The sequence below is a fragment of the Notothenia rossii genome (genome assembly GCF_949606895.1).
Source record: "Notothenia rossii genome assembly, chromosome: 5".
NCBI lineage: Eukaryota > Metazoa > Chordata > Actinopteri > Perciformes > Nototheniidae > Notothenia > Notothenia rossii.
The window spans coordinates 29,874,273-29,897,928 of NC_136903.1; the positions used below are offsets into that span (position 1 = coordinate 29,874,273).

At 43.4% G+C, this 23,656-nt stretch overlaps 1 protein-coding gene across 2 annotated transcripts in view; it reads right to left on the reverse strand.

The window, feature by feature from the left end:
- LOC307039264 (uncharacterized protein) overlaps positions 1 to 23,656 on the reverse strand; it is an 82,048-nt gene that overhangs the window by 35,725 nt on the left and 22,667 nt on the right. For both annotated transcript variants that reach the window (XM_079681145.1, XM_079681146.1), the window contains exon 2: positions 3,557 to 3,691. The gene's annotated coding sequence lies outside the window, so the exon portion shown is untranslated. The remainder of the gene's footprint in view (positions 1 to 3,556; positions 3,692 to 23,656) is intronic.

Sequence of the window (23,656 nt, forward strand, 5' to 3'; positions counted from 1 at the left end):
GTGTAACAGTGGAAGTGGTGGCAGTAATGTGTGGATGACAGAGGAGCTCCTACTGCGAGCTATATGAAGACGTGAGAGATCAGGCAGCGATCTGCAACATGTCACATCCCCTGGTGTGTGTGTGTGTGTGTGTGTGTGTGTGTGTGTGTGTGTGTGTGTGTGTGTGTGTGTGTGTGTGTGTGTGTGTGTGTGTGTGTGTGTGTGTGTGTGTGTGTGCACATGTTCACACTCAGGTAACGGACACTGTCTCTCTGTTCGTATGTGTGATGATCAGTTACTTGTTATGCACCTAACAAATTAATGTCAAACTGTGTGGTTAAATGTATTAAAGAGACTTTGAAAAATGTCACAAAAACAAATTACAAAACTGCTAAATTGCAAAAATAAACAGCAAATGGGTTGGAATGTTACAAATAACATAACTCAAGTTAAGTACAAGTACTAAAATGTAGGTATTTGTATTTAACCTGAGTATTTCCCTGGGTGACGCTTGACAAAATTGAAAGGTAACTATTACTTTACTACATTTATTTGAAGGTTTACCAGGGAATTGTAAAAAATACACAAGGGTTTTAAATAACAATATTTGTGTTGTATACAGCTCAGTTGATTAATCAATTAGCAGATAGAAACATAAATAATTAATCTGTAAACATTTAAGTTATTTTTAGATGTATTTCTTCATTTGGACATACACTGAACAAAATTAAAATGTGTTGAATAATACAATACAAAACAACTTTAAACCTAAAATACAAAAAATGTTGAGTTATCTTAGTGTAAGGCAGCAAAAGGAACTGAAGTTATTTTTATTTTTAAGTTGATCCAGCTTACTATTGACAGTAGCTATGAAAATCAACTGACAATCCTGCTTTCTCCCTCTGTATCACTCAGTACTGGTTATGGATTTATTGGACTGCTTTTGTTGCTAAACTCAAACATTGACCATCCTTCTAAAAAACGAATATCAAATTGATATCTGTCGTGTTTAAATCACATGTCTCCCCCCTTTCCCCCTCACCTGTCCTTGCCTCCTCTCTCTTCTAATTACTTCCCCTGCTCTCCTCCCTCTCTGGCCCCCGGCTCTCAGCAGGCTCCAGAGGGGCCGCTGCAGCAGCTGTATCCCAACAGGGGCTCTGCTTCCTGGGGGGTGGTGGGGGGGGGGGGCGTGATGGTGAGACTCACTGAACCAATCTGGAGGTCACGTGGCAGGATGTAGAGCAGAACGTGGCGACCTTTTGACCTCTGCATCTATCCAAATGTATTTCTGACAGGGAGAAGAAGAATACAAGTGTAGGAGCAGCAAACCTACACTAGAGGGCGCTGGTGGTTCAGCAGTGGCTTTTATCTACAGGGTGATCCATCTCTCTAGATTTAAACCTTTGAGCCAGGCACTGCATTAACCTTAAAATCAAAAGATTTTAGGATTAAGAAAAAATCGTTTGCTCGTGTCCCCATTTCGTTGGTACATATTGGATTAGCAGGCCTCTTGTGCACTAAAGAAGTCTTTCAAACAGCATTAAAAATAATGTAACCATTCAACCCCCCTGCAAACTACATGTTCTTAGTAAATTATCTCTTAACATTATGTTTTGTATCAAATATGACCAAACAAAGGAGTTCATAATCCTTTATTTAAATCAAAGTGCAGATATAAACATTAAGGCAAGACGAGCAGCGAGTGTTTTGCTACGAAATGGAATGTCAAAATGTACCTGAACAAGGCTTGATCCGTTAATAAAAAAATAGAAATGAAAAAGCCAGAAAAATGCTGTTGGAATTTTATAAGCTAATCAGTTTTGTTAAATAATATTTTTTTCTCCAGTGCAATTTCTCCTCTTCCTTTCCCATTTGCTGCCACAGCTTGATGTAAAAACGTTGCCATGCATTTCTTGAATAAATCTCTCTGATTTCAGTTTTTGTGACACATTTCTTGTTGTTGTCGTGTTTAGTATTTACAGTTGCAGTCAAATACGCAGCACAGCGGAGCATCAATAAGCATGTTGCTGAACTGCTGATGAGATTTATTTGTCTGTTCGACAAGAGAATTGAAAATATGAAAGCAGCAATGAATCAACTTTTCAAAAATGTTTAAATAATAATATGCTTATGAAAGACTGCAAATGTGGTTTGTCGAGAAAATAAATACCAAAAGGGTTTTCAAGCTTTTCCTAAGATTTTGAGTGATTAGGAAGTGCCTAAGTCTTGGTTGAGCTTTTCTAGATATTGAGTTATAACATGGTAACTCTCCTGCCCTGAGCCAGCCCGTTTGGAGGTGAAACGCTAACTTTAACTACACATGTAGGATTTGTGTGATTGCCTTTGGGGCAGCCAAAAGCATCCTCCAAGAAAGGGAACTTCTGCGGGATAGATTTCTGTCTGCAGGCGCTGCATGAATACAGAAAAAGAAGCCACTGATGCCAACAAGGTGTTGCTTGTGTCTGTGCCACTTTATGTTAAAATGGAGACAAGAGACTTGGGATAAATAAGAAAATCAACCTGTCATCCAATCTTTCATGCCAGATTGTTTGTATTTCGTTAAATGTTAGAATAAAACATTAAAGCACATTCACTTTCTGGCTGAGGGTAACATGAAATGACTGATACTATTCTCATGAGTGTTCACCGAAACGGAGGCTTTAAATATGCTGTAAGTGGATGTTCTACCTTTAGATAGAGCCTGGCAGGCGTTAACCTCCTAAAGCAAGAGTTACAAGATATTTTAAAGACTATATATGTTTTAAAATCCCATTTTGATTGAAGCTGTGTGGTGCTAAAATGCATTAAAATGTTATTATATAGACTTAACAAAGGATAATTGTTTGGTACAGATCACTGATTAAAGACTTGTCATTAAAACATGATCAATCCCTTCAATATTGTGAATAATATCGTAAATACAATTTCAGTCAAAATTAGTCATTTTCTCCAAATTGTGTAGCCCTAGCCCTGCGTGCTGTAGCGAAAGACCAATGACAGATGTTGGCATAAGAAAAGTATTACAATTTGAAAAGACAGTAATGTAAAAAACTCACCAAAACTGGACAACCTGATTTTTTTGTGTGAGTGAGACGTTTATAATATGGCTGTACATTTTGAAGGAAGCTACGGTATGTATTTTATGTATTGTTTTTCATGTTAATCCTCCCAAAGTCATATCTTGCCTGTGGAGATCATCAAGTACAGGCACAAAATGTTTTATCTGACGCACACAATCATCAGTTTCACCTTCCCGTGTGAAAAGAAACCGCCAGGAGAGATGCTTCTAAAACTGACAAAAACCAGACAAGGAATCAAACTTGTGTGGTTGTCACTCCTGGAGAGCCCAACCTCCAGAATTCCCCTACACCTCATTGGATAAACAGGACTACAAGCTGATAGGCTCTGACAGCTATAATGACCTCGTATGTTGAAAGCTTGTTTCACACTCCAGCACATACAGTAATTTTCCAATCCATCTTTGATGTTTCTTTTTCCTGCAAAACTTTCTTTGAATGTTTGCTCTTAAGCAAAGGAAGCATGAGCTAAATGTATGTGTGTGTTTTTTCCCACATACATCCCCGTCTTTATCTGTCGGTCTTCTTGGCCCACGCCAGGTCATCTGATCTCGGTCTGTGGCCTGTGAATCCTTTGATCAGTTGCTCCATCCGTCTCCAAAAGCTCAGCTGTTCCAGTGGAAAGTTGCACCAACCTGGGATGTGAAGAAACATGAAGAAAGAGACAGAAAATGGATGTAGGAAAATAGAGGGAGGAAGTTGAGATGGGGAGAGAAGTACAAAAAAAAGCTAAGGAAGGAACACTGAGTCTGGAATAAAGTGGTTCATTTATGGCAGGGGTGGGGAACCTCCGGCCTCCGGGCCGTATACGGTCCGCGAAACCATTTGATACGGCCCTCGAGGTTATGGAAGCCTGTTTGCGCCACAGAAAAAAAAAAGTCCTGTAAGTCATTATAATGACTTAGCTATCTCATTATATTGACTTAGTTATCTCATTATATTGACTTAGTTATCTCATTATATTGACTTACTATCTCATTATATTGACTTAGTTATCTCATTATATTGACTTAGTTATTTCATTATATTGACTTAAGTATTAAGTCAATGGCGACTGCTACAATGAAGGCTCGGTAATCAGCTCACGGCATATAGGTGTAAGCAGGGGTAAAGTGCTATTTTTATAAGTGGGGAGTGGACCTTACCTCCTCTAGGAGGGTCCTCACCTCCTCTAGTGGGGAAGATCTTTTTTTAAATATTGACGTTAAAAGCATCAATCTGGTGCACTTTGAGAGCAAAATAAAGAGATCTATGGATACATCTCTCAACATCCATATGAAACAGAACTGTAAACAGATTTTCTATTTCTTTATGGATGTTTTAAAAATCACTCCCCTTTTAAAACAAACCGTTTGAGACCCACTGAGATAACTAGACTAAAGTTAACTATCTAAACACTGAGAGTCCTTTACTTCAACTGAGCTGAGGTTATCTGAGACTCTCAGTCTGACAGGAGAGAGTCCTCCCTCCACCTTATTGTTAAAAAAGCTCCTTATATCCGTTAGCTTGGCTAGCTAGCATCAGATGCTAACCAAAACGATCTATAATTTGGGGCTCCAGCTAACAGGAAGTCACTCAAGTGTCACAAAATAATTTAGCCTATGGGTAGGTCAAAAATCTAATGGGTGCTGGCCATTGGCCTAATCATATCACCTGTGTTGGCTTTATGTTTTTGGTCAAACATTTGTTTGTTTCACATTTGCATTGATGTAATCAATAATTTTTCTGATTTAATTTAATAAAAATAATAATAATAATCTTCGGGAAAAAAAATAAAACACATTTCTTGGGGGTGCTTTGGGGGTGCTTTGGCAATCCTGGGAGGTGCTTCAGCACCCCCTAGCTCCCCCCTGGCGCCGCCCCTGCCGCTCTGGCACTTCAAAACTTGCAGTATGCATAAGGAGTTGTAGCCTACACAAGCCACAGTTTTTGCGTGCTGTGTCTTTAGTTGTAAGCCCAGTGGCGATCTGTTCATCTGTCATACTGATCATATAATAACGCCATAGAATATAATAGGATACATTACACCAGGGGTTCCCAAAGTGTGGGAAGGCGAGCCTCCCCTCAGAGAACATAATCACAGCTGCGCCCTCCCCTCCCAATTATTATTGCTATTATTATTATTATTATTATTATTGCTATAATGCAGGGGTATTCAATTGCATTTCAAAGAGGTCCAGTAAGAGAAAATGTCATAAAATGCTCTGTTTTCGCTACCTTTCTCTTTTTGCTGAGCGTCACCTCCTTAAAACATTAAACAATAGCTTTTTTAAACCTCTTTATCTTTATGTTTTAAACATGTTGAGGTTAAGGATGGCAGCTTCCTCATACGTTGCACTCGGAGGGAAATAGTTGAGACGGAGATGTCTTTAGCATCAGGGAGGAGTAACTTTTCAGCAATGTTGTGAGGTTTACCTGCCTTATCCGTAAAGCCACTCGGTATGATGCTTCGGTTGCCTTTGTATTCACAGTGTTAAATGTGTCAATGACATTTTTCTGTGACTGCAATTCCTTGAGCTTCCGGTCCAAAAAGTCCTGTGGCTTGGTCACCAAACATGGGTGTTTCGTCTCAATATGACGCCGGAGTTTACATGCTCTCATACTGTCATTAGCTAGCACCTCGTTGCAGAAAACACACTGTGGCAGTGGAGTGTCATCAGGACCGGTCCATGAAAATCCTAGCTTCAAATAATCATTGTCATACTTCCTCCGTTTTCTGACAGACGCTGTCTCCTCTCTCACTTTAGGTAACTTCATTAAAAATCTGTCCATATGTGAAGTTAACAAGCTAGGTGTGTGTGTGTGTGTGTGTGTGTGTGTGTGTGTGTGTGTGTGTGTGTGTGTGTGTGTGTGTGTGTGTGTGTGTGGCTGGATTATGAGGACAATTATCATGGATACACACCAGCATTATAAGGACATTTCGACTTGTGAAGACAAAACTGGTGTCCTCACAAGTCGCGCAGTGTAGAAGCACTTTATGTAAATAAAACCCACCCGCTTTTTCTAGGTATGTCCTAATAAACCGGCTATACCTGATTTCTAGTGTATATTTGTGTGTGCTCATTGTGTATAAAACGCTCGTACAGCCGATTCATGGTATTGCAGTTTCATACACATTTCCCTCTCATTTTACACAAAATATGCGCTTTTCATTGGCTGGACACACCTGCTCACTGATTGGGCGGCTAAAGATTCAATCAGGCAGGTTGTCCGGGATTGGCCAGCAGTCATCAGGCGAGCAGGTTCTCATCAGGGATTGGCCTTTCAGTTTTCGGTCAATGTCTCACCAAGAAACAGTAGCAGACAGTAGTACATGGCTGAGGAGATCGTTGACGGCAATTCGGACTTGTAACCAAAACTGGTAAATGATATTTGTTATCATGTATTTGAAACAAAAAATAAGGATTTAAATGTTTGTTTGGTGGCCAGCTACAACCTAGCATCAAAACTGCAGCTGTTCGTTTATTACTTCGTTTGTCCGGCTCAGTGTACGCCACGGGGCATGCTCCCCATCGCTTTTCGTGTGTTTTAAAAAGTAATGGGATGAAGTTAGTTAGTTAGTTATTTAGTAAGTTAATCCTACCAAGACACTGCATTTGACTGGAAACGTTACATTAACCTTTAACTCTGCTGTCAGTTAGCACAGTTTAGCTTAGCATCAACCACATGGTAATGACTTTCGCTTTACAACTGAATTAAATGCAATGTGATATTAAAAGGCTGACTATTTATACCCACTCATGTGTGTTGATTACTAGTTATACTACTGGCCTGTTACTTTTTGAATAAATAATCGTCTTTAAAATGCTGCTAAGACAGATGTGTGCTGTGTGTTACTGTGGAGCTCTCACATCCGTGCAGCGGGCAGCCGTCATGCGGTTACAACGGAGCGGCTCCTCAGTGCATGATCTGTGCATGCATGGAGGAGCAGACTACCCTGTTTTTCAAATGAAACGTGCAGCGTTTCATGCACCTGTAGGTTTCATGCACCTACATGCAGACGTAGCTGTTGACTGTAGGTGCACTGCCGTCGGAGCACACCAGGACGACGTTCCGGGACTTTAAAAATGTTGTGCATTCTTATTAATGAACTACCATCTTTAATAGAACAGTGTATCATGCCTCATATTGAACCCCTCTTTTTTCTAATGCATCTTTTTTCCCCCAAGAGATGTTATTGTTAACCATGTACATTAAACTTAGCCTGTTCTCTGTTTTATTTTTTAGCAAGGATGATGCGAAGGAGCAGGAGAAAGACTGCTGAACAGGATGCAATAGAGCATATCATTCTGGGCAGAGACAAACCCTTCCTAGAGGCCAGGTTCATTAACACATTTAAAGGTAAGCCATTCATCTCATACAGTATGTAGTATCAAAGACCGTATAGCATTGTTTCATCAATATGACCCTGACCTTTTAGCCATCGCTCTTAGTTCATCAGCCTCACGTATTTTCAACAATGTACGTTTTCAGGATATGTAATATGTAAATGTGTGCCCCTCTCATCTAATCGATAGATTTATGATCGATAGATCATTAATCATCATACTAAAGTGGCCGCTCAAACAGATGTCTTAGCTTTGCTGAAGAACGTTTACCATATCCTCATGTATGCACCAATACAACAATTAAGGAATACTTTGTTACAGTAAAAGTCCTGCATTCAAAATGTTCCTCAAGTAAAAGTAGAAGTACTCAGATCTTGTACTTGAGTAAAAGTAAAAGTACTCAGATCTTGTTCTTGAGTAAAAGTAAAAGTACTCAGATCTTGTACTTGAGTAAAAGTAGAAGTACCAGAGTGTAGGAATACTCTGTTACAGTAAAAGTCCTGCATTCAAAATGTTCCTCAAGTAAAAGTAGAAAAGTATTCTCATCAAAATATAGTGAAAGTAGCGACAGTAAAAGTAGTCATTGTGCGGATTGGTCCATTTCAGAATAATAGATATGATATGTTTTCTAATGATTGATCATGAAAGTGTTCTCAAAGCTGGTAAAGGTGCAGCTAGTTTGAATGACTTTGTATACTGCAGGGTAGCTTGTGGATTTACTCCAGGTGGAACTAAAGTCTGATTTAACACTGGATTATATTTCACATCATTCATCCACATCTGTAAAGTAACTAAAGGTATTAAATACATGTAGTGGAGTAGAAGTACACCATGTACCTCTGAACTGTAGAGGAGTAGAAGTACACAGTAGCAAAACATTGAAATAATTAAGTAAAATACAAGTAGCTCAAAATTGTACCCAAGTATAGTACTTGAGTTTATGAACTTAGTTACTTTACACCAGTGGCTATAAAGATAGAAAGATTAAGCCTTGCATAGGGGCATGAAAATACATTTTTAAAATGCTCAACAGTGCTGCCAAAAATATAAACTGACTGCTACACAATTAAAATAAATTCCCCACACTTGTACCTATTTGCTGTAAAGGAAATATTCCCAGACGAGGAGATAACATACAACTATGGGGATCCTGCTTGGCCCTGGTGCTCAATAGTGAGGTTCTGTTCTATTTAGGACATTGCTTAACTGACAGGGAAAAAATGTTGCATTGCTCTTCATGGTACTACCACTCAGCTCAGTTAAGCAGATTTGATTTATTTCAGCAAAATAAATTGTACTGTTAACATTATTTTCAGAATTTCACCTGATTTAATACAAAATGAGTCAATAATGTTTTAAAGTCGTGCCTGTCTTTCACTTATTTATAGGAAGTATGTGGTAGGACCGAACTTCGTACAACTCCAAACACATCGGGACAAGATGGTAAGTTTCAATGTATTGTTTTTCCACACATTGTTGCGTGTCGCTGACCGGTATAGATTGAAGCTATTTTACCAGGACTATCGTCTTGGTAAGGGGGCTCCGTTTCCCCATACTTTGGGTCAAATTGAAACGGGTTAAATGTCATACTACACAGAAAGATAAAGGCCGTCTGCTCACAGGGTGTCCTGTAGGGACAGCAGTCCTTGTAAGGACAGATGATTTTACAACCTGTTGACATGACTAGACAATAGATCATTGCCTTCATCCAGCATGTGCACACATCCATAACTGTTAAACCTTTGCAGCACACAAGTCAGATCACACCACTACCAAGGTGACAATAGTGTCTTTTTTTTGTGTTACAATTTCAGGCTCCCTGTGAAGTAGCTTCTAGCCCTGAGCCCGACAGAGATCCTCCTTCCTCCCCACCAACCAAAATGGCAAGTTGTACTTCATATCACAATCACTTTCTGTGTTGAGCTGTAGAGGGAAACAATAAGGGCCTGTGACAGTATTGCACTTTTCTTAATAGCCGCGTTCACACCGGAGTACTTTTCCCACTTTAGTTCCGATATAGTTCCGAAATGTCGCGTTCACACCAAAAAGAGCCGGAACTAAAATTAGTTCATGAGAACCTTTTTACCCCCTTTTTCCGTCCCTGCTAGAGAGCAAGGACTCTCATGCGGCTCTCTTGTGAGAAAAGAGCTATATTTCTGATTGGCTGGGCGGATTGCAAACCACGCCCCGTAAAACTCAAAAAAAGTGTTGTGAAGCCACCATTTTATTAGCATTATTAGCATTAGCATTAGCCCAGCGCAGAAACGCAGAGAGACTAACTTATGGCAACACAAAATAAAACATGAGAGCGGTGGAGATGAGGAGGTGTCGGCGTTCTGGCGATTTAATCGAAAGGCTTCAGTAGAAGCTGCTGGGAGTCCCAGCAGCTTCTACTGAAGCCAGTCCCCAACAACCGGGGACTTCCGGCCGGGGATTTTGGGCGGCAGTATACACCGTGAAGTTCTTTGCGGCCTGCCAGTAAACCCAAAGCAGAAGAAGAAGAAGTGACGTCAGCGGCTTCATTTGCCTAATCCACCCCCAGGGACTTATTCCGGTGTGAACGCGATCTGTATCTGTTCATCAGAACTAAAGAGTTCTGATCAACTAAGTTCTCATGAACCTTTGTGGGAAAAGTACTGCGGTGTGAATGCGCCTAATGCTGTGAAAGATTAGTCACATTCCAGAAACTGAAACATATGTGTCTCTATTAGGCTTGGGCGGTATGACGGTATTACGGTATACCAGGGTATTTCGAAATCCCGTCGGTATGATTTTCAATACCGTGACGTCACAGACTGTGCGCCAATGCGTTTCATTCTATTACACTGACACGGAGTTTTGACAGGGACGACATTGGTTGTAATACACAGCACACGCCAGCAGAGGGCAGGGGAGGGCAGTCCGTCTTTCCCTCTCTCAGAGCTCAGCACAGAGCTGAGCTGAGCAAGATGGCGGCAGCATTTGCCGGCCCCGAACTCGGACAACTAGTCAAAAAGAAAAATGCCTCTGCGCCTGTTTGGGACTATTTTGGGTTTATTCGTCGCCAGTGACTTCATCCAGCACAACGAGAGACAGAGGCACTTCTTTGGGAATGTTTAGGACGGGGTGAGTGAGTGTTGACATTTTTTAATCCTATGCAACTGATTGATGGTTTTGTAGTCGAGGTCGGACGGTTTTAAAAACGAAAGCATTTACGTGCTAAACATTCACGCGAGTAATCCAATTAATCAAATGGAAATAAGGTTTTTAACACATGCACGGAATAATATTGCCAAACTAGTTAGTGAACATAGCAAACTTTATTCAATAAGTCAAGTATTTACTCCCAGAAAATGTTTATGTATGATGATATATTGTTAACTTAGCTCACAATGGAAACAACGTCGGACATCTACAAACGCGTCCTGTATCCGATCTCAAAATGTGCCATTTGCACAATGTGTCATGTATGCAGCCCTTGTTTTGCACTTGCGCGCACGTCGCGGCACGTCGCGAGCGTCTACCGGCTCGGGCTGCATTTTATACCGAACATATAATATACCGTTTTAAACATCTATTTGCCGCCGAACGCCACCTCGCTCAAGTCGACCCAAGTCATACCGTCATATACCGTATACCACGGTATGATGTCAGCAAGGTATGACGGTATGAAAAAAATTATACCGCCCAAGCCTAGTCTCTATATGATTTAAGCCATAGTTTGTAGACTGTTATTTGCTGCACCATGAACAGATAAATGCTCAGAGTAAGAGTTAGTAGAAGTCGTATTTGGAACAGAGGAGCAGCGCTACAATGGCATTCATGAAACAAAATGAGGATGCCAACTTGTAATATGGTTAACATTACAGTCCTACTGTGCTCATCAGCTTTCTTCCTTGGATGAGATATGCAGATGGCTGCTGCACACATAGCATGCCACAGTCAATGTGTTAGTAGATTTTTATCAATTATTGCTCTGTGATAAATTGCTTTTGGGCCTTAACATGTTATATAGGGGCTAATAATTGTCATGTCTCGCAAATTATGTTAGTTAGTTTTTGTCTTGGTCTAGTGATTTTCCCCTTTATTTTTGAATAGTAACCTTCCCTCTCGTTTCAGATACTCTGACCTCCCTTCCTTGTGTGTCTCCCACTCCTGTGATTGTCGACCCCGCCCCTGATTGTTTCCACCTGTTCTCCATTACCTGGTGTATTTATTGTCCTCGTCTCCCTTTGTCCTGTGCCAGTTCGTTTCGTTCCTTGTGACTACCACCAGCATTAGCAATCCAGGATTAACCCCAAGCAGAGCTTTGAGCCACGTCTTGTCAAAGTATTTTTGTTGTTCATGCTCCTAGTGTTTTTCCTCTTTAAGAGTGATTTTGTTTTTGTACCACTATCGTTGAGCTTTGGTTTGAATAAAAACTTTTTTTTGTTAAATTCTGTGAGTTGTGCATTTGAGTTCATACCCGTTTAATCAGTCGTAACAGTACGAACTGGCCTAAACATGAACCCAGCCGACTCTGAACAGCTGAGAGCAGCGCTTCGCTCTCAGGGAGGCCGCCTCGCTCAACAGGAGGATCAGTTAACGGCCATCCAGCAGGGAGTATCACACGTCAGACAGCCAGAGGGAGTTCGAGTCATCTGTTACAAACCAGATTAACCACCTGGCGGGGCAGATCCACCACCTGCTCGCTCACCTCAAGACTGAGCCCTCACACCCACCTCCGGCCGGACCCGAAGCGAATGCGGACCCGGCGCCCGCTTCCCACACCGTGTCAATCCGCCTGGCTCCGCCTGAGAAGTTTTCCGGGGAATCCCATGACTGCCGTCCATTCCTGGTGAATTGCAGCTTACATTATAGCCAACTACCGACAGCCTTTCCCACGGAGAGATCCAAGGTGGCTTTTATGATTTCCCATCTCACCGGACGAGCGGCGGCGTGGGCTACGGCTGAATGGTCACGTGACTCGCCGATATGCAAGTCTTTGGGACAGTTTACGGACTCCCTGACGAACATTTTTGACCACACGTCCCCAGGCAGGGAAGCAGCTCGGGCTCTTTACAAGTTAAGTCAAGGAAGACGCAGTGTGTCAGACTACGCAGTGGAATTTCGCACCATTGCGGCCGATAGTGGCTGGAATTCTTCTGCTTTGTTCGATGCCTTTATTAATGGGCTTTCTGACCCTATTAAGGATCAGCTGGCACCCTTGGATCTGCCAGTGGAACTAGACTCTGTCATTGCCATGTCCATAAGGATTGATAACAGACTTGCTGAGAGGAAACGGGAGAAGGACAGGGCTGCACTACCCTATTTCCACCCTAGAGGGCACTCCTACTCTTCTCACTCTCAGGAGACTGCCATGCCACGTTCCTCTTTCCTTCCATCCCAGAGATCAGCGTCCCCCAACAAGGCCGAGGAGCCAATGCAGCTGGGACGTGCCAAGCTGTCCACGGAGGAGCGGCGGCGCCGCCTGCTGGAGGGAAGATGTTTTTACTGCGGTCAACAAGGTCATCTTCTCTCTGGATGCCCGGTAAAAGACGGGGCTCACCAGTGAAAGGGAGGGCACTGGTGAGCCGTCTTTCCACGGCAGACTTTCCTCCCCGCAAGTTGACCAACATAAAGGTAATCTGCCATGAAAGAAGTAACTCTCAAAAAGTGTTAATTGACTCTGGGGCTGACGAAAGCCTGATGGATTGGGGATTAGCTCATGAACTGAGACTTAATACTGAACTTTTGTCGTCCCCTTTGAAAGCCAGTGCTCTGGATGGCAAACTTCTATTTCATGTCACACACAAGACCGAACCCATCACTATCATGATTGATGATCATTGTGAACTCATGTCGTTTCACCTGTTTAATTCTGCTCAACATCCTCTCATCCTAGGTTTTCCCTGGCTAACCAAGCATAACCCCTATGTTGATTGGCGGTCAGGTAAAATTAAGGGGTGGGGGCAGGAGTGTTCACAGGATTGTTTTAAGTGTGTGGGAAACATGGCAGTAGGAGGGGTTTCTGGGGAATGTAGTACCGATCGGGTTACTAATACTCAACATAGCCTGGACCGCAAGAATCAAACCCCAGATTTAACTTCTGTTCCCCCCTGTTACGATGACCTGGCCAAGGTATTTTGTAAAGTGAGCGCCACCTCCCTTCCTCCTCATAGGCCGTATGATTGTGCCATCAATCTGTTACCTGGGGCTCCAATTCCGAAGGGTAGGTTATACTCCACCTCGGGTCCGGAGAAGGAGGCTATGAAGGAGTACATTGACACCTCTCTTCGTGCAGGTCTGATCCGCCCGTCTTCCTCCCCGGCTGGGGCGGGTTTTTTCTTTGTAGGAAAAAAGGACGGGTCCCTTAGGCCATGCATTGATTATTCTCCTTTAAATGACATTACGGTAAAGAACAGGTATCCTCTCCCCCTCATGGCTACTGCTTTTGAACAACTTCAAGACTCTAACATTTTTACCAAGTTAGACTTGCGTAATGCCTACCATCTGGTGAGAATTCGTGAGGGGGATGAGTGGAAGACTGGTTTTAACACACCCACAGGGCACTATGAGTATCTCGTCATGCCATTTGGTCTCACCAATGCTCCAGGAGTTTTTCAAGCACTCATTAACGATGTTTTAAGGGAGTTTTTAAACCGTTTTGTGTTTGTATATCTTGACGATATTTTAATATACTCACCTGACAAAGACTCTCATGTTCACCATGTACGTCAGGTCCTCCAAAAACTCCTGGAGAACAAACTGTATGTGAAGGCAGAGAAATGTGAGTTTCATGCTAAGACTGTATCCTTCCTAGGCTTTATCATAGCTCCTGGTCTGATCCAGATGGACCCGGCCAAAATCAGTGCGGTGGCTAAGTGGCCTACGCCAGACAACCGCAAGGGGGTGCAACGTTTTCTAGGCTTTGCTAACTTTTACAGGCGCTTCATCAGAAGTTTCAGCGCCATTGCTTCTCCCCTTCATGTTCTCACGTCCCCTCAGGTGCCTTTTGTATGGTCTCCTCAGGCCGAGGAGGCTTTCCGCCGTCTCAAGGAGAGGTTCACCTCAGCCCCCATCCTCATCATCCCCGACCCAACTCGTCATTTCGTTGTAGAGGTTGACGCCTCAAATGAAGGGGTGGGGGCTGTCCTGTCGCAGCGGTCCAAGGAAGACAACAAACTTCATCCCTGTGCCTTTCTCTCCAAGAAACTCTCCTCTGCAGAGCGGAACTACGACGTGGGGAACCGTGAGTTGTTGGCGGTAAAGATTGCTCTGGAGGAATGGAGACATTGGTTGGAGGGGGCTCAGCTCCCTTTTATAGTGTGGACCGACCACAAGAATCTCGAGTACATTAGGAAGGCTAAAAGACTAAATTCTCGCCAATCAAGATGGTCTCTGTTTTTTAACCGTTTTAACTTCACTCTGTCTTACAGGCCGGGGTCCCAGAACGCCAAGCCGGATGCCCTGTCCCGTTTGTTTGACCCCGAGCCGGTTGCCAAGAAGCCTGAATCCATCCTGCCACTGAACCGTGTGGTAGGGGCGGTCACTTGGCAAATAGAATCTGTGGTGAAGCAAGCTAACGGTGAGAGCCCAGCACCTAGTGGTTGTCCGCCAAACCGTCTGTTTGTGCCTGTTACTGTACGTCCACAGGTCGTCCATTGGGCTCACTCATCGCTGCTCACCTGCCATCCTGGCGTCAAGAGGACCATATTCTTTATCAAGCAACGTTTTTGGTGGAGATCCATGGAGCGTGAGGTCCGGGAGTATGTGGAGGCCTGTCCTGTCTGCGCCCGCAACAAGACATCCTCCAGAGCACAGATGGGGCTGCTCCAGCCGCTTCCGGTTCCCAGCCGGCCCTGGTCTGAGATTTCCGTGGATTTCGTCACTGGGCTCCCAATGTCAGAAGGTAACACCACCGTACTCACGGTGGTGGACCGTTTTTCTAAGATGGTTCATTATATTGCCTTACCCAAGCTGCCATCTGCCAAAGAGACGGCAGAGATCATGATGACTCATGTGTTCCGTATCCATGGTTTCCCCAAAGATATTGTCTCAGACCGGGGTCCGCAGTTCATCTCACGCTTCTGGAGGGAGTTCTGCAACCTCATCGGGGCGTCGGTGAGCCTGTCATCCGGGTACCATCCGGAGTCCATTGGCCAGACCGAACGCCTTAATCGGGAATTAGAAACTGGGCTCCGCTGCCTCAGCTTCCAGAACCCTTCCTCCTGGAGCAGGCATCTCACATGGGTAGAGTACGCCCACAACACGCTCCCCACGGCCCCTACTGGGTTGACTCCCTTCCAGGCTGCCTATGGGTATCAACCTCCTACCTTCCCGGACCTCGAGAAGGAAGTCACAGTCCCGTCCGCCCATGCCCTGGTTCGGCGTTGTCACCGGATCTGGTCCGCCACCCGCAGGGCTCTTCTAAGGAGTGGGGAACGCATGAAGGTGGCGGCAGATCGGAAGCGTGGGCCAGCTCCGGAGTACAGGCCCGGCCAGAGGGTCTGGCTCTCTACCAGGGACCTTCCCCTTCATGTGGTGTCACGAAAATTCGCACCTAGGTTCGTAGGCCCATTCCCAGTGGCCAAAGTAATTAACCCTGTCTCTGTTCGCCTTCGTCTCCCCAGGTCTCTGAGGGTTCATCCCACCTTCCATGTGGGACGACTGAAGCCGGTAAAGGAAAGCCCCATGGTTCCCGCGGCCAAACCCCCTCCACCCCCCCGAATGCTCGACGGCGGCCTGGTCTATACGGTCAAGCGCCTGTTGGCGGTCCGGAACAGAGGCAAAGGGAGACAGTTCCTGGTTGACTGGGAGGGTTATGGACCAGAGGAACGCTCCTGGATCCCATCAAGATTTGTTGAGGATCAAACTCTCATGAATGACTTTTTTCGCCAGCACCCTCAGGTTCCTGGGCCGTCAGGAGTCGTCCCTAGAGGGGGGAGTACTGCCATGTCTCGCAAATTATGTTAGTTAGTTTTTGTCTTGGTCTAGTGATTTTCCCCTTTATTTTTGAATAGTAACCTTCCCTCTCGTTTCAGATACTCTGACCTCCCTTCCTTGTGTGTCTCCCACTCCTGTGATTGTCGACCCCGCCCCTGATTGTTTCCACCTGTTGTCCATTACCTGGTGTATTTATTGTCCTCGTCTCCCTTTGTCCTGTGCCAGTTCGTTTCGTTCCTTGTGACTACCACCAGCATTAGCAATCCAGGATTAACCCCAAGCAGAGCTTTGAGCCACGTCTTGTTTAAGTATTTTTGTTGTTCATGCTCCTAGTGTTTTTCCTCTTTAAGAGTGATTTTGTTTTTGTACCACTATCGTTGAGCTTTGGTTTGAAGAAAACCTTTTTTTTGTTAAATTCTGTGAGTTGTGCATTTGAGTTCATACCCGTTTAATCAGTCGTAACAATAATGTCTTTTTATTTTCATTGCTGGCTAATGAATTGAATAAAGTCGTGTTAATGTTCAGATTTGTGTCACATTGATGGAAATGAGCCAATAATGTTTTAAAGTCGTGCCTGTCTTTCACTTATTTACAGGAAGTATGTGGTGGGACACGAGAGGCTGGGACCGAACTTCGTACAACTCCAAACACATCAGGGGACAAGATGGTAAGTTTCAATGTATTGTTTTTCCATACATTGTTGCGTGTCGCTGACTGGTATAGATTGAAGCTATTTTACCAGGACTATCGTCTTGGTAAGGGGGCTCCGTTTCCCCATACTTTGGGTCAAATTGAAACGGGTTAAATGTCATACTACACAGAAAGATAAAGGCCGTCTGGTCACAGGGTGTCTTGTAGGGACAGCAGTCCTTGTAAGGACAGATGATGTCAACAGGAGTTAAAACTGACAACATTGAAATGTTTCTGTATCATGTCATACTACACAGAAAGATAAAGGCCGTCTAGTCACAGGGTGTCTTGTAGGGACAGCAGTCCTTGTAAGGACAGATGATTTTACAACCTGTTGACATGACTAGACATTAGATCATTGCCTTCATCCAGCATGTGCACACCTCCATAACTGTTAACGGTCCCATGACATGGCCATTTCCAGTGATCGATTTCAACTGATCCACTGATCCATTGTGGAGCTCCTTCCACCCCATGGTAAGACTGCACCAACCGTCTCTACAAAGAACTGTCTGTCTGTCTGTCTGTCTGTCTGTCTGTCTGTCTGTCTGTCTGTCTGTCTGTCTGTCTGTCTGTCTGTCTGTCTGTCTGTCTGTCTGTCTGTCTGTCTGTGTGTGTGTGTGTGTGTTTAAAATGTCCAGTTATACCGGATGTCCTTATAACTAAGGTATTGTTAGGCTAGTGTGTGTGTGTATAAAATGTCCAGTTATACCAGATGTCCTTATAACTAAGGTATTGTTAGGCTAGTGTGAGTGTGTGTGTTTAAAATGTCCAGTTATACCAGATGTCCTTATAACTAAGGTATTGTTAGTCAGTCAGTCAGTCAGTCAGTCAGTCAGTCAGTCAGTCAGTCAGTCAGTCAGTCTGTCTGTCTGTCTGTCTGTCTGTCTGTCTGTCTGTCTGTCTGTCTGTCTGTCTGTCTGTCTGTGTTTAAAATGTCCAGTTATACCGGATGTCCTTATAACTAAGGTATTGTTAGGCTAGTGTGTGTGTGTATAAAATGTCCAGTTATACCAGATGTCCTTATAACTAAGGTATTGTTAGGCTAGTGTGAGTGTGTGTGTTTAAAATGTCCAGTTATACCAGATGTCCTTATAACTAAGGTATTGTTAGGCTAGTGTGTGTGTGTGTATAAAATGTCCAGTTATACCAGATGTCCTTATAACTAAGGTATTGTTAGGCTAGTGTGTGTGTGTGTGTGTGTGTGTGTGTGTGTGTGTGTGTGTGTGTGTGTGTGTGTGTGTGTGTGTGTGTGTGTGTGTGTGTGTGTGTGTGTGTGTGTGTGTGTGTCTGTGTGTGTGTAAAATGCCCAGTTATACTAGATTTCCTCATGATTTAGGTTTGTTTAAGAATTATAACCATTATCCCTTTTGAGCTCATCATAACAATGGCCTCTGTGTTTGTGTGTGTGCATAGGTGAACTCCAAATAGTGGTGCAGGAATGAGTCCTAAAACCAGGAAGTGAGTCGGCATTTCACCACTTCCTGTTCCCTCGTCTCAGAGCCATTGGGATTTCTCTATAGGAATTAGGAAAATATCTGAAATAAGGTCTGTGGGTGAGACACATTTAAGAGACGGATCACGTTTTGTTCTACGACATTAAATCCATCAGCAGTGACCCCACTGGTGATTTCTGAAGAGTTGACGTGTCTGAAAAACGATGGTTATTACCAAGTGGCTGAATAGGACTACAAAAGTCGTGGAGGACGTTAGTTTGCCCTGTTCTGCTTGAAAGCAAGTACCTGCTTCCTGCAAAGTGTTCAAACAAACGCTTCAACTCGTTCCATTTAGAATCTGTATGTTTGAATATGGATCTTAAGTTGGCGAGACGTGGAAGACCTGCTGTAGTTAGTTTATAGCAGGGGTCGGCAACCCCTGGCACGCGTGCCAGCATTGGCACGCGGCACCGTAACCAGTGGCACACTAGGAATAAGTGGAATAAGTGTGCAAAATATTTAAATTGTATTTTCGGATCCTGAACGAGACAGAGCGCGTCTCCCGTTACCTGCAGAAGGAAGCCATGCACGCAACGCAGCCCCGCTCTCTTTATCTCCAGGTGACTTTCTGCCGCTTTCCTCCCTGGTGCAGTGCTGATCGTTTCAACACGGAGGAAAGCACTTCACTAATTGCAGTACCCATAAGGAGCTGTACAAATGCCGCAGTTTTTGCGTGGCTGTGTCTTTAGTTGAAAGCCCAGTGGCGATCTGCTCATCTCTCATCGAAATAATATGCTACAAAGGGGGCGGACTGGCCATCTGTGTGTTGAACTTTCCTGTCGGCTCCCAGACCGTAGTCGAGGTGGGCAGAAGCAACAAGCTTCAGGTTCAATAACCCACTTTAGCTTAAATGACTGGAGAGAGGTGAGCTCTTTTTGGGAGGCCGTTGCATTTATTTAGCTGTTCTTCTGTTTCACAAAATACATCACAGACCTCTGTTTTTCTGCTTTCCCGTTTCACTTCCAGAAACACGCTCGCTCACTGTCGCTCTACCATCCACAAACACATGCACAAGCCACACCCCTCTCTCTCTATCTCTCTCTCTTAAAGGGACAGCGATCTCATCTCACTCTGCATGACCCAACGCGACCCTAATATCATAACATGTGTGCTCTGGAGAATCACAGAACGGACGATCGTCCTTATTATTATGCCGTTTAAACCAATTACTTAAATTTGTTTGTTAAATTCGGCATCGTGTATGTTGCGACACTGCTTCCCCGCAGCAAGGCTCCCCCGCCCTCCTGCTGATAGTTGACGAGCGTCAAGCTCCTCAACCCCCCCCCCCCCCCGTTGATAATTCTCGATAGTTGGCACGCTGATAACAATTTGTTTTTTAAATGGCACTTCATATCAAAAAGGTTGCCGACCCCTGGTTTATAGCATAACGTTAGCATTTTGCTTCTGCAACTCAATCAACTTAATATTCACTTGTCCACTAAAAAGACAACATTTCTCAATATTTCACTTCCTTCCATGATCATTTTAGGCTGTGCAGGTTCTATCATATGTCAAGGTCTCCGTCAGAATTAAATCCTCTGTCACTTTTCAATGACAGCCGACTAGTAAAGAGATTGTCAGAAATACTTGTATTGTCCATCGCAAAATCCCTGCATATGGTTATTAAAAACAGGTGTTTGTCATCAAAGCAACAAGAAAAAAGCTGCATATCTTGATGTTCAGGTCTCTGAACACTGAGGTCTGTGAACATGAGAAAGTGGTCTGCTCTTTGTACCATTGCTCTCCTAAGTTAAATACTTTTTTCTGTTCAACATTTAAAATAAACGGAAGTATTGGGCTACTTTTTCAGTAACAAAATATTGCGCAACACATGTTTGAGGATAATGTCCAGTGAAACCATTATTGTCCTCATGAGTACAGGTTTTCTACAATTCTGTGTGTGTGTATATTGTACAGATATACCATTGTGGTCCTCATAACTCAGGGACTTGCTGTGTGTATGGGTGTGTATGGGTAATGTCCAGCTAATCCAGAGGGGTTCTCACAAGTCATAATTGTGTCAGGAAACGCCCACTCCCGCCCAGTCCCGCCCCCGTCCTCACAGTCCTGTAGAATTTCAGGTCTACAGATCTCTACACTCTTTTACCAAAACTGAATTCTAAATAGCCAGAAATGTAGATGAATTTGTTATGATCAGTTCAAGCACTCTGCTGTCTCTCTACGGCAAAGGGAAAGGTGGGTCCCCATAAGTCAGTGTTTGAACTGGTACGAGGAAAAAGTCCTGACAAACCACCTGTGTGTGTGTGTGTGTGTGTGTGTGTGTGTGTGTGTGTGTGTGTGTGTGTGTGTGTGTGTGTGTGTGTGTGTGTGTGTGTGTGTGTGTGTGTGTGTGTGTCACGAGCGCTTTTTTTTTTGCGAGAGAGAGAGCGGTACCGAGGATTGTTGTTATTATCATCTGGTTAGCTAGCTATGCTAATGAATATAAGGAGTTTTTTTTACAACCAGGTGGAAGAGAGCTCTCCTGTCAGACTGAGGGCTCAAATAACCTCAGTGAGGTAAAGGCATACCTTTATATGATCATTATAGTTATACAAAAATAAGAGAATAAACGAAAAACAGGTATAAAATGCTATATGACAGTAATGAAAAGTTGTTATTAATAAACAAGAATACAGTTTAAAAGTAGAGCGATTAGTAAAATATCCAAAGAAAAATCAAATCTGCTGACAGTTCTGTTTCATATGGGTGTTGAGAGATCCATCCATAGATCTCTTAACTTTGCTCTCAAACTGTACCAGATTGATGCTTTTAACTTTAACTAAAAATCTCCCCAGGGTCATGGTTAGATATCTGGATTAAGAGGTTACTTTTTCTTTGCACAGCATGAAAGAAAGGCGAAATGAATGGGCTGTGTTTTTAGTTTTTTTAAGCAGAGGTTGAGTTCGATAATTTGTACGGCCCTCGGAGGATGTTGTAAAAATTGTAATGGCCCTTGAGAGGAAAAAGGTTCCCTACCCCTGATTTATAGACTGACACAAATTGCAAAAAGAGCAAGTTGAAAAGCACTTAGCCAATAAATTAAGCAAACATAATACAAATGTAATGGCTCAATTATTCACTCTTCAACTACATTTCATGGAATAACCTGATTGTCTCTGACGGATCAGTCAATATTCTCAGAGCCCTGAAGGGACTTCATGTACTGAGATATTTGATTCACAGCGCGAACCTTCCATCCATCCTAAGTCCAACCTCAATATTTTCCCTACAAACATCCTGGACTAAATGTCCTGGTGTCTCTTTTACTCTTTTTCTCTCTTTACTTTGCCTCATATTTCACCTTGCTGTCCTTAAATGCACAATTTGTAGTTTCTGCAGCAAGGGTTTTATCAGTTAAATAACAACAAAAAGGTGTGAAAGTTATTGTTAGCATCGCTGTCACTGCAGTTTGTTTCTCATGACTTGTTTTACGCCATACTAGCCAAATTATCCACAGAGGTTATTCAAACTGGTGAAAGGTCTTCTTTTTTTTTTTTTAAAGGTCTTTGTTTTTCCAATGATGTTCGTCTACAGTTCACTTTTACTCAGCTTGTTTCTCTGATAACTTGAGATCCAACCTTCTGATAGGTGCAATCGTTGACCAAGGTAAACTATATAGTTAAAAAACTAAGATCTGAGAAGTTTAAAGAAAAAATATGTCTTAAAACTTGACAAATATGCCATTTATGGCAGCTTCTGACAGACAACACTGACTCTGGGGCCAAATGGGATACTTTACCATTCCAGCCAACTAAATGATATTTACCTCTAAAATGAAAGATTCCTCTGAGGTTTCAAATTGTGGAGAAAATGTGGCGAATTATGTTGGGACAGAACTCAACAAAATTGCTTAGCATAGGTCTAGCAGTTTAGACATATTAGCACCAGAAAGTTTCATACTAAACCACTTAATCTACCTTTAACTTCCTCCTCTCTCTATTATCATCTTTCTGTCCTCCCCAATTCTCTAACCTCCTATCTACATCCAACCCTGTATCCCACTTTTATCATCATAAGCAGTGAGGAGGGGGGGGGGGTGAGGGGGTTGTCCCAGGAGACGTCCTTAGCCCCTAACACACACAATCATGCTCACACACACAAACACACATTTCAGGATTCTTTGTTCTGTGTTAAGTTTTCAGGATTGCAATAGCTTTATATATATATATTTATATGTACTGTATGTTTAAAGTAAATACATTAATGTATGTATGGCTGCAGGCCAAAGTACATTTACATGTACACATGCATGCATTCATGACTGTACAACAGCTTGCTTGCGTACAGACACACTGCCAAACACAGACACACACATAAACTGGCAGATACACACACCCACACAAACAAACATACACCTGCTTCAGAAGCAGCCAACACTGGTATTTAAGACATAAAAGTCCTTCTTACTATTCATATGTAGACACAATACATGTTCATGTTTTAGTCTTGTAAGCCCACGCACACTTCACTAACATAAGCACATATAGAATTAATCAAGAAAACAGACACACACTGGCAAGATGCAAATAGAGACAGCCACGCTAGCTGTGTGTACTTACGGTTACCCTTGTCTGGTGCTCACACACTACCACCCATGATGTGTTTGCATAGGGTGTGTGTGTGTGTCTGTGTGTGTGTGTGTGTGTCTGTGTGTGTGTGTGTGTGTGTGTGTGTGTGTGTGTGTGTGTGTGTGTGTGTGTGTGTGTGTGTGTGTGTGTGTGTGTGTGTGTGTGTGTGTGTGTGTGTGTGTGTGTGTGTGTGTGTGTGTGTGTGTGTGTCTCTCTCCCTCCCCAGTGACCCTCTCTCGGCTGGAAGACGGTAAAGCCGTAAAGCAGCCAGAGGTTTTATTTGATTTCTCTCTTTCCCTCCTTCTTAATTTCTCCTTCTTTCGCCACACACTTTTTTTCCCCTCCAATTCCCTGCTTCCTACCCACCCTCTTGTCGTCCTCCCGCTCCGCTCTCTACCCTCCCTCCATACCCCCTCTGCCTGTGAAGTCCTATTTGTTAGAACAGACAGCAGGTTAGCATTAAATATACATGGAGATTGTCAGCCGGTGGCGAACACAAAGGCAGCGAGGCGAGCCCCAGCGGAATCTAAGCCCGGCCCAGGCATCCAGGCTGGGAGAGCGGGGGGCCTCCGTGGTCCCCTGTGGGCCCCCAACTGATACCAACCCAGCTCCAA